The 20,071-nt window shown below is 36.0% G+C and overlaps 1 long non-coding RNA gene across 1 annotated transcript in view; it reads right to left on the bottom strand.

The window, feature by feature from the left end:
• Positions 1-18,801, bottom strand: part of LOC134585567 (uncharacterized) — a 106,476-nt gene extending 87,675 nt beyond the window's left edge. Inside the window, exon 1 of the long non-coding RNA XR_010086529.1 lies at positions 18,385-18,801. This is a non-coding gene — a long non-coding RNA (uncharacterized LOC134585567). The remainder of the gene's footprint in view (positions 1-18,384) is intronic.
• Positions 18,802-20,071: the final 1,270 nt, after the last annotated feature.

Below are 20,071 nucleotides of genomic sequence, written 5' to 3'. Positions count from 1 at the left end.
CATTGTGAGATGTGAAAAAAAAATCAGTTGAGAAATTCACATCTCTTTATCCTTCAACTGAGCTCCACCATCTTTGCTCTTCAGACAATTATTGTTATAAGCTCTGTCCTTCGAACCTGGCAGTGGGAATAAAGAAAGCACACAGAGAAGTGAAGAGATTAAACCATGTTTTTAGTTATCCTCTTACTTTGCAAGTTTTTTTCTTGTCAGAACTGAATTATGATGTAATTTTCTAAATCATTAACAAAAAATGTAAAAGAAAACGGTTATCACAAATTATAGTTGATTTTCAATATTACTTTCAGTGATGTAAATTGCACAGGAGTGACAGTTCCTCTTTAAATTGTCCGCTAGATGGCCAAGTAATGTCACATTTTTTCATACCCTTACGCAGAGTAGATAGTGGGAACCGCACTCAATCCCAATGGCTAAGGGTGCTCCGGATCAGGACCAGCAATCCCAGGATAATATACAAAAAAGAGAAGACCACAGGCACTCCAAATTAAAGCCGTATGCAGATTTATTGGGAAAAAATGCAACGCCAAGCAACGTTTCGACAAGCTTGAAAAAGACCTCTGTTGGTCGAAACGTTGCTTGGCGTTGCATTTTTTCCCAATAAATCTGCATACGGCTTTAATTTGGAGTGCCTGTGGTCTTCTCTTTTTTTGTATTTTTTCATACCCTGTCATTTTTAAGTAGTTAAAATATTGGCTAACATGAAACAGTCTACTTGAACCTACTTGTATTAATGTTTTTAAGGAATTCTTCTCAAAAGGTCAATTGGCAAGTCACATTTTAATAAACAGTTCACTTGTGAAATTCTAGACTGTGTATTTAAATTGGAACTGTCACTTTTGGGTTCTTTTCATTTATTGAAAGACCACACAAAGTGATATGTTTGCTGGTGTGGACGTCAAAGGGAGTGACGGGAGATCACCTGGCACCCCGACTGGGCATATCCGCCAACAGATGCTTCCTAGCTGACGCTGAGGACCATAAGCACCGCACCGGACACCACAAGAACCGCAGACTCCACAACCACCGTAGCTTAACTGGAATCTCGCCATCTTCCTTCCACCCTGGACCAACCTCTGACATCCAGGACCGTGTGGGAATGACCTCTCCTACTCTAGAGAGTGTAGCAGGAAAAGCTTTTACAAGCGCTAGTAGTGATATAGCAGTTCCCCTCAAATCACGGGACAAGGCTATGTGTTGAGGGTAAAAAAGAAACTCCCTTTTTAATGGAGGCACACTAGCCTTTTATGCAAGTTTCCCAACAAGGGTGACGCCCAGGTGGACCTTGTTGGGCACAGGGACACAAAGTGTACAAGCCAATAAAAACAACGTGACAATAAATTACACTCCCACATACATTGTACAATCCCTCCCCTCTGCCTGTGATATAATTAAAGCAGATAATGCATTAACTGAATTATTCCCAGGGAGAAAAGAAACTCATTTTTACAAAGTCCAATAAGTACTCCAAAATACAACAGCCCTGATCTGGGTGAACAACATATCCAAAAATCACCCAAATCCTTCTGACATCACCAGTAGAGACCGAGAGACACGCTAATATAAACACAACACAAACCACTGAGAGCAAAACTAGCTTTCTACTTACCTCACTACCCTCCTTCTCCCCCCCATCCTCCACCCCTCAGAAACTCACCAACTCCCTAGGCCCCTGCGTAGGGAGCCCTTTATTGAGACGAATCAATAGATAGTGACCATTGATGACTGGGACAACATACCATTCACATGGTGTGAGAGACACATACCGACATCGCAAAGACAAATGCAATGGGTTAACGCCCTCACACAGACACTGTTATTGAAATACTGACTGCTTTTGATGTTAAACAGTAACCATCTGACAGAAACTAACCTAACAACAACGGAGACCTGCGTGTCTCACAAGTTACCTAAATGTTTAAGGAACCTGCGAGTTCCATGGTTTTACGCTTCATTGACACAGACCTGCGTGTCGTGTACTCCACTGTTCTATGTTATGCTTGATTAAAAAACAAACGGAAAAAAAAACGGTATGATGGGAAAACCTCATGCCACAATGAACAGATATTTAAAATATTTTATGCCCAAAACAGTTCCAGAGAATTAAGCTGTGCAGCCGGTCTATTTTAAACAGTCGAAGTACTGTTCGAATTACCGAATGGAGTGGTGAATGACCATAGTCAATGTGTGTCCCTTGTTCGTAGGATTCTGTTCACCGAATCCATCCGAATCCCGTTCGAATAGCCGAAGTTCCATGGAAGGTGAAGTTCAGCGGTCTTCATGCCGTTGCGTGTCCGATTTGAGTTCCATGAACTCGACGACAAAACCCCGCTGAACACGTTCGACTAAACAAGATGGCCGCGGCCACGTGTTTGACTATACGAATGGCACCCACCCAGCCATTAGTCAATTTGGCTGTGGTTAACTACCAGCCTGGGAGGTAAATAGGCTGCACACTCCACTTGTGTGTGGTCCGGCTGTTCAGTGGTTAGAAGTGGCACTTCGAACCACTTTGAAAGTTCGAAGAACAATTGTTTAAAGTCCCAATAGGCACAAAAAGGGTCTCTCAACCACAATAAATGAAAGGGGCCATAGTCACAGGGTAAAAGGCTGGCAAGTAGTCCCCTTTCGTCCCTTTCGTCACAGAAAGCAATTAAGAAGATGTTCTTACCTTAAGCTTCCCTTTCTCGGCACTGCCATCTTATTGCCACCATACTTTTCCAGTTCTTAGAAATTTCATCATCACTATTATACTCTCATACACATGTTAGAGAGTGAAATGTTGTATGTTGAGGCATCTACTGGGCATCACACAAGATGATGCCTTTTGTCAAGGATTTGCAATTAAGTGAGGCAACATAGTATCTACTTTGCTTTAAGTATATCTTGTAAGGCCATTGGAATTTCAATAAGTTGCTTAAATTCATTCATTCAACATATATATGCATTCACTCAATGTTTGAAGAAGGCATTGGAATAGTAGTGTAGGCAAAGCAAAGCATCACTGTCCAATAAACATCAGCTCTGTGTAAAATGCTTAGTGTTCTATTACCTATTGGCCTGAATTGTAGGGAACTGTCACATCCCAGAATGTTTTGTGTTATGTTTACTTATCACCAATATTTAACAAATAAGTGCTTGTGAGGTCTTAAAATGAAATTAAATATAAATATTCATACAATCATACACTGGGCAGCCACAGCATTAAAACCACTGACAGGTGAAGTAATAACATTGATTATTTCATTACAATGGCACATTTCAAGCTATGTAATATATTGGACAGCAAGTGAACAGACAGATCTTGAATTCCATGTGTTGGAAGCAGGAACAATGGGCAACTGAAAAGATCTGAGTGACTTTGACAAGGGCCAAATGATGATGGCTATGCGACTGGGTCAGAGCATCTCCAAAACAGTAAGTGTTGTGGGGGTTTTCTAGTATGCAGTGCTAAGTACCTACCAAAAGTGTGCAAGGAAGGACAACCACTGAACTGGAATCATAGTCACAGGTGCCCAAGGGTCATTGATGCACATGGGGAGCAAAGGCTATCCTGTCTGGTCCGATCACACAGAAGAGCTACTGTTGCTCAAATTACTTAAAAAGCTAGTGATGGTCATGATAGAAAGGTTTTTGGACACATCGTGCATCATAGTTTTCTGCATATGGGGCAGTTTAGCCGCAGAACAGTCAGAGTGCCCATGAGTGCTGAAAGAGCCTTCATTGTTGATGTGCGCATCATAACTGGTCCATAGAGCAGTGGAAGAAAGTTGCCTGGTCACATTTTCTTTTAGTTTAGGTGGATGGCCAGGTAAGTGTGCATCGTTTTATCTGGGGAATAAATGGCAACAAGATGCTCTATGGGAAGAATACCGTCATTCATGTGGCTGTTACTTTGACACGTACCACCTACCTAGAGATTGTTGCAGACCATGTATACCTTTTGTTCCCCAATGGCAGTGGCCTCTTTCAGCAGGATAATACACCCTGCCACACTGCAAAGACTGTTCAGGAATGGTTTGAGGAGCATGACAAAGAGTTCAAGGTGTTGCCTTGGCCTCCAAATTCCCCATATCTCAACCCATTGAACTTCTGTGTGGTGTACTGGAACAGCAAATCCGATGCATGAAAGCCTCACCTCGCAACTTGCATGAAATAAAGGATCTGCTGCTAATGTCTCGGTACCAGGTACCACAGGACACGTTCAGGGGTCTTGTGGGGCATGATTAATTTTTACAGCATGAGCAGGACCTACATGATATTAGGCAGGTGGTTTTAGTGTTGAGGCTGATCATTGTATATGCATCCATCCTGGAACTGAGCACCTTCATCTTGGTTTACTGTCAATCATTGTTTTGTTCTTTGCCCCTCACAGTCATAGAGAGAGCAGAGAGAGAAAACAGAAACAATAGTTTTGTTTCTCCTTCTCCAATACAATGAGTGCTCTATTTGTGTCTGAACTGAACTAGTTGTGCTGTCACTTTTTAATTTTTTTTAAGAGAAATGTAATTATCCGTATATGTAACAAATATGTATTTCTGAGATTTGAAAAGTGAAATAAAATGCAGAAATCTATACCCCTCCATACATTAAATAGGCTATCTCTGCTCCCTGTCAATCATTGTTACAAAGTCTCTTCTTTACACCTGGCAATCTGAATCAGAATCGTACAGAGAAGATAAACAATGTTACTATTTACCTCTTCATTTGCATTTTTTGTCCTAATGTTGCTTTGTCCAAACTGGATAGTGATGTGATTTTCTAAATCCGTAATATAAATTTTAAACAAAATGGAGAGTCTCATAAAAAATGTTTAATGTTAAGTCATAGGCGACATTCAATGTTTTATTCACACTGGTGTAAATTCCAGATAATTTCCAGTTCCAGTTCCCCTTCAATATAGATTTGAAATAAAAAGTACCATCACGTAAAAATTTATAATACAATTTGTGATTTACAATTAACAGTTATAATGGCAGACAGTCATTGACTGACTTCAAGGAATATATCTCTGTATTGGGCCCAATCCTGAATATTAATTATTTGTGACTCATCGAAGGTCTTTTCTTGTCCCTAGTCTCCCTGAGTCATCAAAGACATGGTCTATTTTTAATGACTGTCCTGTCTGTAGTGTCTGTCATTGTTTCTATGCATGATACCCATGTCTATGTGACTAATACTTTTCTCTCTGATCCTTTATTTACAAGAAGCTTGATGCACGTACCCCATCTTCTAATCTTCTGTTCTTGGAAAGCAAGTTGCACTTCTTGTAAGATGATGTGTCATGCCTTGCAGTAACTGGGTTTCAGTGCTTTCTATACTCTGGTGCTGTGGCACAATCGCTGACACTCTCAAGGTGTAGACTGATTGTGCCATTAAATAATAGAATTATTGTTTGCTGAATACACTTCATTCAAGCACTCCTTCCTGAAGAGGTTGTCTCATTCACAGCTGTTTTTTGTGTGAGTAAGGAAGCCTGGCAGACTTATGTAACAAAAGGTTTTTGTTTTGGTTTTTTTTTTTTTCTTGTTTTGGGGTTTTTGGGGGGGTGTCCTTTTTTTGATCAGCTATAAAGAATATAGTGGCATTTCACATTCATCTTAAAATAATAATTAGAATATATATTTTTTTAGGTAGATACATCTTAAAATGAACAGAATGTTATTAAAAAGTCACCACGCATATGTACTATCAACTTGATTTTCATAAACATGTCCTATTATTGTCCTATTAGAAAATAAGGAGGAATGATTTTCGGGCATATGTGCACAGGTTATATATTCATTTAAGAGCATTATAAGTCATCAGCATAATTCACCCATTTGTGGCCCTTCCATTGCTGCTGGGCTATACTTAATAACACTCTTGGCCAGCCAACTAGTCTCGTAGAGACTAATATTCTGCTCCAGAAAACAAAATAAGAAGATCAACAATGGGTAGCAACAATTTAGTTGTCAAAATTTAATTTCCTTCATTATTGCATATAAATATTACTTTTAGAGTTCCCAAAAGAATTTTGCATTGCTTAACTCCTTCCAAACATGGCGTAGGTCTGTACAATGCTGGCCTGATATATATCCTTCTCAGGGCCCCATGCTACGCATAGCATAGCAAAACAATTAAAAGAATAATATGTAAAATGGACAGGATTTTGATAAACGATCTACTTGTAGCAGTATCAGTCTTGCTGCTGCAGTTTTGTATCTCCATATTAGCTATTATAGATTATTTATGCAGATGAAGAGTGTTGTAATATCAACCCTTACTATTTATTAGTATATTACTGTGTATGCAGATGGGGAGTGACTCATAGCTACCATGTAGCCTTAATTATAAATTATTTTACAGAATCATAAAAATAAAATGAAACCAAGTAATTAGACAGGAGTGCAAACAGACATCAAGCTGGTGGCAGATGAAACAATATTCCAAAGTATGTATTTAAATTATTACACAAATCGAATATCCTTCTTTGTAGGCTAGGATAAATTAGGGGTTGATTCACTGACTAGTTGCAAAATGTAGTCTAAAACAGTCACATTTGAAACAATCTCTTTCTTTTCATTTGGAGATTTATTTGTTTGTTTGTTTTTTGGGGGTTTTTTTTGTATTTATTTAATAATTGTCCAAATTTTTCCAAAAAAAATTCTGTCCTGCATAACCTGTTTTTTTTCTGGCAGGCCTATGTAAAAAGTTGGTCCCCACCTGCTGATCTACATCTCCCATTGGCATCCAAGCATGAACCCCTTCCTGTTCACATCCACTCCTCTGGCATTGGATGCGTTGATATCATTTATTATATTTGGACTATAATACAGGTTTCTAATTAACCAACATTGAACATTTGTATTTTAGCTTCAAAACACCCAACTGGTCAGAATTGAAAGCAAAACATGGTATTTACTAATACTTTTAAGAAAATAAAAATCTTCAAAAATAATTATAAACTATTAATATGTTAGTGTCTGGATTCATATACATTTTATCCAGCATGATTTCAATAAATAAAATAATCTGCACCTATTATGAATTGGTTGTAAACTGTGTTCTAAAGATATTTATATAAGATTGCACGCTGCATTTAATTAGCAGTGATGATGTCACCTGAGCAGCTTTTGACCTTTCCAATCATCAAAAATCCTGGAAAGGTGTTGTGCAGACCCCTTTCCATCAGGATTGTGGTGTGTGCTCTTAACACAGGACTTCTGTCAGTTGCTAGGGTGTCAACCAAAATCAAGTACTTGAAATAAGTTTTAATCAATTATGCTTTCAGAAAAAAACAAAAAAACTGACTCTCAATTTTCATTTTATCTACCTTGGCAGACATGTACAATGCTGTCTGTCTGTTTCAGATATGACGTTGGGACAGCCTTTGCTTGAAACTGAATAGAATCCCATATAAAGAGAGAGGTACTTTGTAGTCTTACATAGTACATCTTTAATTCAGAAACGCATCTATACTCCCGGGAGCTCTGCCTTTGATCTCTTTGATTTTTACACCAGATCTGTTATGGACTAAAATTCCTAGGTTTTCCATAGAAACATCTCCATTCCTTAGGGATATTGATGTTTTCTTCTTCCTAGGGGTTATGATATGGTAAATCAGATTCAGAAAAGCTTGGACAATGCAAGCATTCATGCACTGTTTTTTGGGGGGGGAGTTTTAACCTTCTTTTTCTCCAATGAATCAAAATATTGTTTATTCTGCAGTGGCTAACGCCAGTCACTTCAACCATTCAGTGTTTAAACTTTGGTGCAACAGCAGGTTGCGTTGCCATGACAACATACTGTATAGACAGACCCCTCTAAGACAATGTGTAGCAAGGACTGAAAAGTGAGTTTTTTCCCTTGCTTTACAGCCACTTGCAAGGAGCATGCATTCTCTTTAGGATAGTCATCTTGTCACTAGAACAATGTATATCTTTGCCTGCCAATTTTTCTTTACCCCTTTTTTCCCTTTGATCTATAAAAAATCAAAAGAACAAAGTCAGGAGAGAAAGACTTTTGCACATAGCAGCCTTTTATATTTTGTCAAATTAGCTGAATACGGTGAAAAGTGATACAGTCTGATAATTAATGACCCTTTATACAATTTAACTCTGCACTTATGACAAATGTTTTGTTCTCAAAGTTCTGTGAATTTGAATTTCGAAAGTAGAATGGTTTTTGTCTTTTTTTTTTTTAATATGGAGAGAAAGCAGATGCATTTTCATATATAACTGAAATGTGTGCTGCTCTAAAATTTAATTTTGCTTAACTTGTGTCCCATGCATTATGTTTTTCTTATTGTAATTAGGCGATCCCATAGAATAATTATAGGGTTTTGCAATATACTTTTACAATATAATTATTTAATCCTTTATTCAGTAGTGGTTTTGGTAACGAAGGACAGTGTTTAGATTTGGCTTGTGAATAATTAAATTAATAAAACATTTTTTGTTACCAAGGGTAATCTAAGAATACAAATAGTTGTGTGAAGCTGCTTTCCTGTCTTACAACAACAAAGTATATTTTTAGCAATAACACGTGTTTTGTTAATATTGAACTTGTTCCATATCAAGATTATCAATTACAAAATATGAATTATTTAAATGTATTTAGGAATGTATCAAGGAATGTGATGGATGGTTTCCAATAATACTGACATTGTTGTTTATATAGGTGATGTTTATATTTATGGTATATATGTGTACGGTCAGGTTGCTATATCAAATATAAACTTTCTGTATGAAACTGGGGTATCAGAAATGAATAGACTTTGTATAGAGAGAACTGAGATGAAAACTAGGTGTATATAAAGACACTTATTTGTTGGGGTAATAATTGATGAGAACATTATTTTACGATTTAACCTGTGCAATATGTTACAATGTTACATCCCAGTAAGAACGTACTGAATAAATCCATCTGTTGCTAGGGAACGCACATGTAATGTTTAGGGAATCATGTAAGGGAGATTTGATAGATGGTATTTGATTTGATTTGATAGATGGTATCTTTAACAGATTAGACGCTATTAATAGTCCATATTGATAGTAGGTTGAAATAATATGCCGAAACGTTTGTAATGTTTCCGGAGATATTCCATGAGTATATTTCGGCCTTGCTATTTTAGCCCGTGCATGTATGTATGTATGTATTTATCTATCTGTCTGTGTGTATGTCTGTATGTATCTATCATTCTGTCTGTCTATCTATCTATCTGTATGTCTGTCTATCTATCTGTATGTCTGTCTATCTATCTATCTATCTATCTATCGATCTGTCTGTCTGTCTGTCTGTCTGTCTATTTGTTTGTCTGTCTGTATGTCTGTCTATCTGTCTGTCTGTCTATCTATCTATCTATCTATCTATCTGTCTGTCTGTCTGTCTGTCTGTATGTATGTATGTCTATCTATCTATCTATCTATCTGTATGTCTGTCTATCTATCTATCTATCTATCTGTCTGCCTGTCTGTCTGTCTGTCTATCTGTCTGTCTGTATGTCTATCTATCTATCTGTTTGTCTGTCTATCTGTCTGTCTGTATGTCTATCTATCTATCTGTATGTCTATCTGTCTGTCTGTCTGTCTGTCTATCTATCTGTATGTCTGTGTGTCTGCATGGCTGTTTGGCTGTCTCCTATCTCTTGCCTTCATTTCCTTATTTTTCTGTAGTTATGTTTGCATTGGCACTTACACATTGTGCATTCTATTACAGGAAATAAATATATGGTAGATGGGGGTGTCTACTGTTGGCTTTTCAGTTACCAGAATTAAAGTTAGCTCTTGTAGTAAAATCTCTCCCATTTATTACCCACGATAACAGACAGCAGACAAACAGACAGACTGACAGACAGACATACAGACAGACAGATAGATAGATAGATAGATAGATAGATAGATAGACAGACAGACAGACAGACAGACATACTATATGTGTATATATTTGTCCTTAGCTATGTTTCTCCAGACAGTGGAAAAACAACAACAACAAAAACACTCTTCTTTCAAACCTCATATTGATTGTTTGGTCATTAGCACAGGCGTCTCCCATGTTATATTTGTTTTAGCTTTTTCCCCACCAGGTTAAATAAAATGGCTGCAGCCATTTCTCTGTCCTCTAAACACAATGCTGGGCACACAGTGGGAATACAGCAGCTCAGTGTGTGTGATGCACATTACTGTCTTTATTGGCTGCTCTTGAAATGTGGTGTAAGTGTGGCTGCAGTGCTTGTTTCCCCATTCACATTCATTCATTCATTGCTATCACTTTGGGGCAGTGAAGGAAACACTCAGTGGTGGATGATAAGCCTGGCTGGATCCCTGCCTCGCCTGGCCCACTGTGAACCATGCTGTAACCATGGAAACAGTCACCACACTACAAGCAGGAGAGGAATGCATTGGGCCTCATCCCTTATCTGTTTATTTCAGCTGAGGATACATGTGCTTGTTCTCAGATCTATAGGTAATGCAGCGAGTAGGGGGGCAGGACTGGAATGGCTTTTTATTTCGGAAGCGCTGCACACTTTGACAGCACAATCTTGTACCAAGGCCAAAATAAAATCTTCACAAGATTCTGATTGCTTTGTGGCTTGGTCGATGCAAGAGCTGATCAGTGTAACTAATCACATAGAACTGTAACAGAACCAAACATTCCACTGGGTACATAATGGCAATGGTTATACAAATATAATGTACATCAGGTTTAATTATAATAAAATAGCTATTACAAATATTACCAATATAGGAGCAAAACATGCATATATATATCTCTCTAGTCTATATCTCCCTCTCACTATACCATATATAGATAGATGACAGATAGATAGATAAATAGATAGATAGATAGATAGATAGATAGATAGATAGATAGATAGATAGATAGATGACAGATATATAGATAGAAGATATATAGATGACAGACAGATAGATAGATGATAGATGGATAGATAGATAGATAGATACAGAGATAGATATATAGATAGATACAGTGATAGATAGATAGATAGATAGATAGATAGATAGATAGATAGATAGACAGATGGATAGATACAGTGATAGATAGTTACAGAGATAGATAGATAGATAGATAGATAGATACAGCGATAGATAGATAGATAGATAGATAGATAGATAGATAGATAGATAGATAGATAGATAGATACCGAGATAGATAGATAGATAGATAGATGACAGATATATAGATAGAAGGTATATAGATGACAGACAGATAGATAGATGATAGATGGATAGATACAGTGATATATAGATAGATAGATAGATAGATAGATAGATAGATAGATAGATAGATAGATAGATAGATAGATAGATAGATACTGTGATAGATAGATAGATAGATAGATAGATAGATGATAGATAGATAGATAGATAGATGGATAGATACAGTGATAGATAGTTACAGAGATAGATAGATAGATAGATACAGTGATAGATAGATAGATAGATAGATAGATAGATAGATAGATAGATACAGCGATAGATAGATAGATAGATAGATAGATAGATAGATAGATAGATAGATAGATAGAGCGATACGTAGATGACAGACAGATAGATAGATGATAGATGGATAGATACAGAGATAGATAGATAGATAGATAGATAGATAGATAGATAGATAGATAGATAGATAGATATGTGTGCATAAATATATGTCAAAATCAAAAATCATATTATAATAATAAGATTTGTGATTGCCTGACAGATTATAGATAACATGTACATAGAGAATAGCTAGTACTCAAACTCATTCATGCTAATTAAAACCATGATTCAGACAGGTATAACAGTTGAAAACACTTATTTAATGCTAGCTATACAGGAACCGTAACCAAATCATACTAACAATACCAATCAGTAACAATGTGTAGTATTTGCTCAATATGGAGTAACGATTTTAAAGGAATACAAAGTAACCATTGTGATCTGCTATTGAGAACCTGTTGGGGATAACTGATTTATTACAGGAATAAAAACGCTGGCTTTTTATAATCGGATCGGTAGTATCCCCCTGGAATTAGAGCATAAGAAGGATAGGCCATGGCAGATTTACATGTTACGGTATTTCTATACCAAGTATTGCATGGTCTGCAAACACAAGCATTCTTCTATCTCGTCCAGTACAGCACAAACCAAGGCTCTCTAATGGCACAATTTCATATATGGAGCTATGGGTTCAGCATCAGTTAGAATGGGTTTGGCTGAATTTGACTTGCAGATTCCTTGTGACTGCACCTAAGGGCTCTGTAAAAATTGGCTTATTCCCTAAAGTGTGAGTTAGTTAGTTATTTATGTATTTATTTGGAGAGTGGGAGAATTAAAGTGAAGGTCAGATTGTAGGCCTAAATAGTCGAACTAGAAATGAAACAGACTTTGTTCGATTACTTTGCCTAAAATTGAAGTTCACTTAGAATTCTAGGCACTTCACACATCATTAGGGATCTATTCAATAAAAATCAAGTTTTGGAAACATGAGGACCACAGACTGAAAATTCTGAGTTAGAAAAACTGTACTCTGGGTTTTCATTAGTCTGCAAACTTTTTAAAGCCCAGCTACGAATCAACTCTATAATATTATTACTATTTATATTAAAAAAGAAAACATTACAATAAAAATAATTTCAAAAACTAATTAATTCTTCTGAGCAATATGGGTGAAGTGTTGTTTATTTTCTTTCAGTTATTATAAATTAACTAGCAGGGGTATGTTATTCTGTCCAGTGTACATACCTGGCTGTTTTATTTATTTTTTGTTTGTTTGTTTTCTGCTGTTTTTTTTTTTTTATTTTTTATTTAATTTTGCTTTGCTTAAACTCAAGAGATATCCATGCATAACCAACCTCCAGGGGGGCTATTTACTAAACAGCCAGTAGCTATGAGTTGGGAACCAATTTGCAAAATATAGTTCCAGAATAGTCTAGTTTAAGGGAAAAGGGTCCCAGGGTCACCCACGCTGTCTGATCACAACTTACAGTTTAGTAAATATACTCCACATTTTGTTCATTCATACAATGTGAAGATTTCTGAGCCCAGGGGAGATTTGAAATTGCTGCAGGGTATAGTCAGTAATGTTCCTGCTTCCCATGTGATGTAACATTACCCCGATTCATTCTTGGAATCTCCTGCAACACACTGGGCTCTGCCCTGACCATTACAAGTAAACAGGAGCTTGTGCTGTGCAGTTTTAAAGAAAGGGATTGCTCCCTGTGTAGATCATTTTCAAACATCCTACCAAGCAGGGAGAGGTGAGAAGTGCATATTTGTATTATTAAGAATCATGTGCATTTCAAAATTAAATAGACTGCTTTGTTTTTCTGTTTTAGGCGCTCTCTATTCTAGAACGTGCCCCAGAAACAAATCCAGAATTCTATTTATAGTTTACATGTTGTAAATGTTAAATCATTGAAACTTTTTTATTTCCTGTTAACAATCAGTCTATGTCACAGAACATGGATTGCATTCTACCTCTGTGAGAAATTTATAGACAAGCAATGGAACATTCCACTATTATTTATTAGACAGATAGACAGACAGAGAGACAGAGAGACAGACAAATAGACAGGCAGACAGACAGATACATAGATAGATGTAAACCCAATATGAGTGTATTGATGTGTGCCAAATATTAGAATAATTATTTTGTAATTGTTTAACATAGAAGAAACATTTGTATAGGCTATGACTCTTAAATTATGTTTAAAGTCATATTTCTAGATTCTATTATATAGGTCTATATATTATATAGGAGATGTATTCCTAATCTAATGGCCAATTGCTCTAGAATTCAGTTTGTGGGATGGTTTTATTATGAACTGTAGAAATGGGTAATATTTAGTGCTACAGGGGCCTATTTTTATTATTCATTACAGGAGTTAAATAAGAATTCAGTATATTGAAATTTTATTTTAAGCATGCCTACAGTTTGCTCTGTACTGTAAAATGCATCTCTTTCTATGGTAAAAATGTATATTTCTCCTAAAGTACCCACAATGCCTTTTGAGACATTTTCTATATTGTTACCTTGTATATATTGAGAAATAGAATTGTGCCACATATTACCATCAATCTAATTAATGTTATGTTTACTTCATAAACAATTGTCATAATTTTCATCACACATTGAACATACTATTTCCAAAACAGCATGTGTTTTAGTAAATTGCAAAATGTAGGCCAGACAAGCGGTGCAAGAAACTATCTCCAACTCAGCCAATGAGAGATTTTCTATCTATCTATCTATCTATCTATCTCTATCAATCTATCTGTCTGTCTTTCTGTATGTCTCTCAGTCTACCTACCTACCCATCATCTATGTGTGTTTAATTCATATAGTGTATGAATAGATTCATTACAGTTTACTGTTTAGTGAATTAACCCATATATCCCTGAATTAACCCATATGCTTAGTGAATTAACCTATATATCCCTGAAAAAAATATTAATCTAAATAAATGGTTTAATAGCTTGAGAAAAAGGATTACTTGTGATCTGTTACAATTTAACAGCTATGCTCACATAGACACAGTGAGGACATCTGTTTGCAAGTAAATGAACTCTATGTAGCACAGCATAATAAGACTAGCTCTGCCTTGTACTATGTATACATTGCCCTTTGTATATATGTCTGGGTGTACATTGTCCTTAGTATGTATGTGTGTCTGCGTATTGACGGGGTATATGTCAGTCTCTACGGTGTCCTATATTTATTTGTCTGGCTGTATATTTTGCCTTATATATATGTCAGGCTGAGAACTGCCCTGTGTATATATGTCTGGATGTGTAGTGTACTATATATATGTGTATGTGTGTGTAGCCCTTGGTGTATCTGTCTGGCTGTCCTTTGTATATAAGTCTGGTTGTATAATGTGCTAGGTATATCTGTATATCTGTATATTATACTAGGTATATATGTCTGGCTGTATATTGTGATAGGTATATATGTCTGGCTTGTATATTGGTGTCACTTCATCCTGAGGAAGGTCCCTGTGCGGACCGAAACGTCGATTTATTTGCTCAATGGAATAAACACCTTTTTTGATATCCAGAGTCCATGAGTGCAGTCTACATTTCTACATTGGTGTATATTGTTCTAGGTATATCTGTATAGCTGTATATTATACTAGGTATATCTGTACAGCTGTATATTATACTAGGTATATATGACGGGATGTATATTGTGCTTGGTATATATGTCTGGCTGTTTATTGTGCTAGGTATATCTGTATAGCTGTATATTGTTCTAGGTATATCTGTATAGCTGTATATTGTGCTAGGTGTATCTGTATAGCTGTATATTATACTAGGTATATATGTCTGGCTGTATATTGTGCTTGGTATATCTGTCTGGCTGTATATTGTGCTTGGTATATCTGTCTGGCTGTATATTGTGCTAAGTATATATGTCTGGCTGTATATTGTGCTTGGTATGTCTGTCTGGTTGTATATTGTTCTAGGTATATCTGTATAGCTGTATATGTCTGGCTGTATATTGTGCTTGGTACATCTGTCTGGCCTATATTGTTCTGGTATATCTGTATAGCTGTATATTGTGCTAGGTATATCTGTCTGGCTGTATATTGTATTTGGTATATGTCTGAATATATATGGTGCTAGGTATATCTGTCTGGCTGTATATTGTACTAGGTATATCTGGATGTATATTGTACTAGGTATATCTGTATAGCTGTATATTGTACTAGGTATATATGTCTTGCTGTATATTGTACTAGGTATATCTGTATAGCTGTATATTATGCTAGGTATATCTGTATGGATGTATATTGTACTAGGTATATCTGTATAGCTGTATATTGTGCTAGGTATATCTGTATGGATGTATATTGTGCTAGGTATATCTGTATGGATGTATATTGTGCTAGATATATCTGTATAGCTGTATATCGTGCTAGGTATATCTGTATGGATGTATATTGTGCTAGATAGATATATGTCTGGATGTATATTGTGCTAGATAGATCTGTATAGCTGTATATTGTGCTTGGTATATGTCTGGATGTATATTGTTCTAGATATATATGCTTAAATATATGTATTGATTTTTGTATACATGTCTCCTCTGCCTGTGCTGGCTCCCCACTTTCTCTGAATAAGTATCTCTAACGATCAGCAATCTATGTATTGATTCCTAATGCCGTTTCCCTAGCCGGTCTCTTGTGGGGGAGCAGACAGATTACTGTGATGGAGCTCAGATCAGTCTCTGTAGCAGTTTTTAGGAGTCCCTGGCCCCCATATGGTAATTCCCAGCCTTGTACAAATACCTAACTGTTTGAGATGCTGGTGTGGGCTCTGTGTGGCAGTGAACATCTATCTATTGAATAGGCAGTGTCACACGGTATCATGCTCCCTTGTCAGGGCCGATTGTGTTTTAGGCAAACATTTGAGCAAACATAATGGCAAAGGTCAAGTGCTGTTGAGTTCCAGTGTGTGTTAATTCACCTAGCTAACCAATGGGGCAAACGTTGCATTTTATGCTTCAATTACAGAACAATTCTCACTGATCCCCCTTGCTATCAGGTACCCTCTTCGATGACATAATCCCCTTCTGCATTGCATTCACAGCCCTCTGGCAAGGAAAGGGTTGGAGCTATTCTGCATTGCTTGCTGGGAGGAGGGTTCGTGTTATTAAAATACAAAATGCATTTCTCAGCAGTGGAATCTTCATTGCCCATAGAAGGGAAGGAGGAGAATGAATACAAAATGATGGGTCTATACAGCCTCCTATAGATAATATACTCGTACAAAACACATTGATTAAATATAGGAAATGCCTAGGAACACAAATATATTTAAATAATTCCATACAATGGTTTTGAATCTCTTTGAGTGTTTTCTAAACTGCTATGAAACATGTAACTTTTGTCAGGAGTCTATCTATCTATCTATCACCCATATATCCATCTATCTATCTATCTATCTATCTATCTATCTATCATCCTATCTATCTATCTATCTATCTATCACCCCATATATCTATCTATCTATCTATCTATCTATCTATCATCTATCTATCATCCCATCTATCTATCTGTCTATCTATCTGTCTATCTATCTGTCTATCTATCTATCTATCTATCATCATATCTATCTATATATCTATCTATCTCTCTGTCTGTCTCTATCTATCTCTCTATCTATCTCTCTATCTATCTATATATCTAATTATCGGTCTGTCTATCTATCTATCTATCTATCTATCTGTCTCTATCTATCCATCTACCTATCATCCCATCTATCTATCTATCTATCTATCATACCATCTATCTATCTATCTATCTGTCTATCATCCCATCTATCTATCTATCTATCTATCTGTCTATCTATGTATCTATCTATCTGTCTGTCTGTCTATCTATCTATCTGTCTGTTTGTCTGTCCATCTCCCTCTTTCTGTGCCCCTCTCTCTGTTTATATCAATCTATCCCCTTCCTTCCGCTTCATCGAATCTGTCATCATAATGTAAGTTGCTTATTACACAATGCATCATAAAATAACTTATCTCTTACACTGTTTGCTATTAAGTTAGCTTTCTCTGCATCACTAGGTGTTAAAATGAAAAGAGTTAATGATACGTTGTTCAATTTGTAATCCAGAGTGTCTGGGTATATTTGAATATTTTTATATGTATGTGTAGACATAAATATATACACATACATATACATAAACACATACACACATAAATAAAAGCATATGTACATATATGTATATGCATGTATATATATATATTTATATATATATATATATATGTCTGTGTGTGTGTGTATGTATATATATATATATATATATATATATATATGTATCTTTCTCAAGTATAAAGCATATAAATGTATATATGAACACATGTGTTCATGCACTAATATGCATCCTTTTATGTTTGCTTACATTTATGTGTGTCTGCACAGATAATTAAACAATATTTGTGTGTGTGTGTGTGTGTACATTTGTGTGTATGTGTCTGCATAGATAATTAAACAATGTTTGCGAGTGTACACGTATGTTTGTGTGTCTACACAGATAATTAAAGTGTGTGTGTGTGTGTGTGCATTTCCTGATTTTTTTCACCCCTCTCCCTTCCAATCTGTCCTAAACACACAGTTGCTGTTATTTTCTTTCTTTTTAGATTTTGTGTGTGTGTTTGTGTGTATGCATGTCTTGATTTTTCCCCCCTCTCCCTTCCAATCTGTCCTAAACACACAGTTGCTGTTATTTTCTTTCTTTTTAGATTTTGTGTGTGTGTTTGTGTGTGTATGTATGCATGTCTTGATTTTTTTCCCCCCTCTCCCTTCCTATCTGTCCTAAACACACAGTTGCTGTTATTTTCTTTCTTTTTAGGTTGGAGTGTCAAACTTACCAAAATCTTCCAGTCACCTAAAGTGGAGAAGCCGTGGCCACTTGTCTCCTGGGTCTTTATTGAGGTCCAGCCTGCTGCTGCTGGTGTCTGAGTTAAAGTCGAACTCTTGAGGTGCGAGAAAAGTTCTGTTTAAATCTTTCAAAGTGCTCTGTGTCCAAAGGGCAGTGTTCATCCCAAGTCCTATAAACGCCACCTGTGCAACTCCATCAGCTACAAAGTTTAACTTACAGAAAGGGTAATGCTGACTTTCAAAGTAGTGTAATCAAAAGTGCTGCTCTGATCTCTGCTTTAAAGAGCATCTCCCATTCCTGGTAACTTTTTTAGAGATGAGAAAATCTTGAAGCTTAGTTTCTAGAGACTTTTCTCGTTATTCATCTTGTTTAGTCGACTTAGCTGCACAAAAGAGTATCAGCTGCGTTATGAAAAATGGCTCAAGCCCAGAGAATGTCACAGTGGTAGACTTATTATTTTAGGCTTCTTTAAAAAAAAAATCTCAGGGAAAGTTTGCTTTTGATGAATTCAATAAAAGAGGGGCTACAACGGAAGAGATTTGAAGCTAGAAACATACAGCATGGGGCAGAGCCGAGCACAGCCAGATGGCCAGAGAAACTGCAGTCCTTACAAAATTACAATATGGTGTATGTTTTAATTCTTTATCCAAATATATATAAATTATTATTGGGGTTTTTTTTTTATTATTTTTATTTTTTACTAGCGTTAGAACCATTTCAGTTATTTATCTGAAAAATCAAATCAAGAAGAATATTTAATAAATAATGAGATTATTTGAAGGCAGAGTTAAAAAATAAAAACTTACCCTTAACCAGCTTTGCTTAAAAAAAAACTATTTTTTTTAAAAATTATTTTTATATTTATATTGCAGAATAAACAATTGTGGTCTACATTAGTCACAGAGTTTTTTTTAGTAAAAAAAAAAAATAAAATAAAACGAGTTCTACTGAACTGAAACCAAAATTGCAAAATTTAGGCTTGAAAAATTCTTCAAATCTGCTATAGTCACAACTTGGTTAAATTAACCTAAATTGCAAATTTGCTACAATTCGGTGTTTAGTAAATAATCCATTTTGAAACAAGCCAAGTAGTCTTGTGTTTTGTTCTGTTTTGTTTTGTTTTGTTGTGTTCTTTTTTTTTAGCCTCTGAGCTGAGTTACCCAAATTGATCATCTAAAGAGTTTTGTATGTGTATTTATTTATTGTGGGTCAAACAAAAGCATATTTCTACTTTCACTTGCTCTCCCTTTTAGAAGAATTGTCTTGGTCATGTGTGTTTGTTAATTGTTAGAGACAATTACACAAAAAACAACTACTTGAAACGTTCTGGCAAAAATCAACACTCTTTGCTGCAGAGGTCATGAGGGCACAAGAAAAGGAGACTCTTCTACAGAGGACCAGGACATCTTTGTAGGTTCCTTGTTTTCATGTTAAACCATTCAGCACCCAATGCGTGTGACCACAAAGGCTATTGAAAGCCAAGCTATAAACGTCCCTTTTCTGTCTGTCTTTATGGCTTCTCTTACTGTATTGTCATTTCATTTTGTTTCTGTAGATTTCATCACATTAAATTATTTTTATCATTTTAACTTGTCCATTACTGGATTTGGCATTAGGTCCTCGAACATCTCAGGTTAAAACTAGATGAATCTCATCATTTAGAGCTGGCTGACAGT

This window comes from Pelobates fuscus, chromosome 2, assembly GCF_036172605.1.
Source record: "Pelobates fuscus isolate aPelFus1 chromosome 2, aPelFus1.pri, whole genome shotgun sequence".
Lineage (NCBI taxonomy): Eukaryota > Metazoa > Chordata > Amphibia > Anura > Pelobatidae > Pelobates > Pelobates fuscus.
The sequence above is the reverse complement of the archived record's forward strand: the minus strand, read 5'-3'. Positions and strand labels throughout refer to the sequence as shown.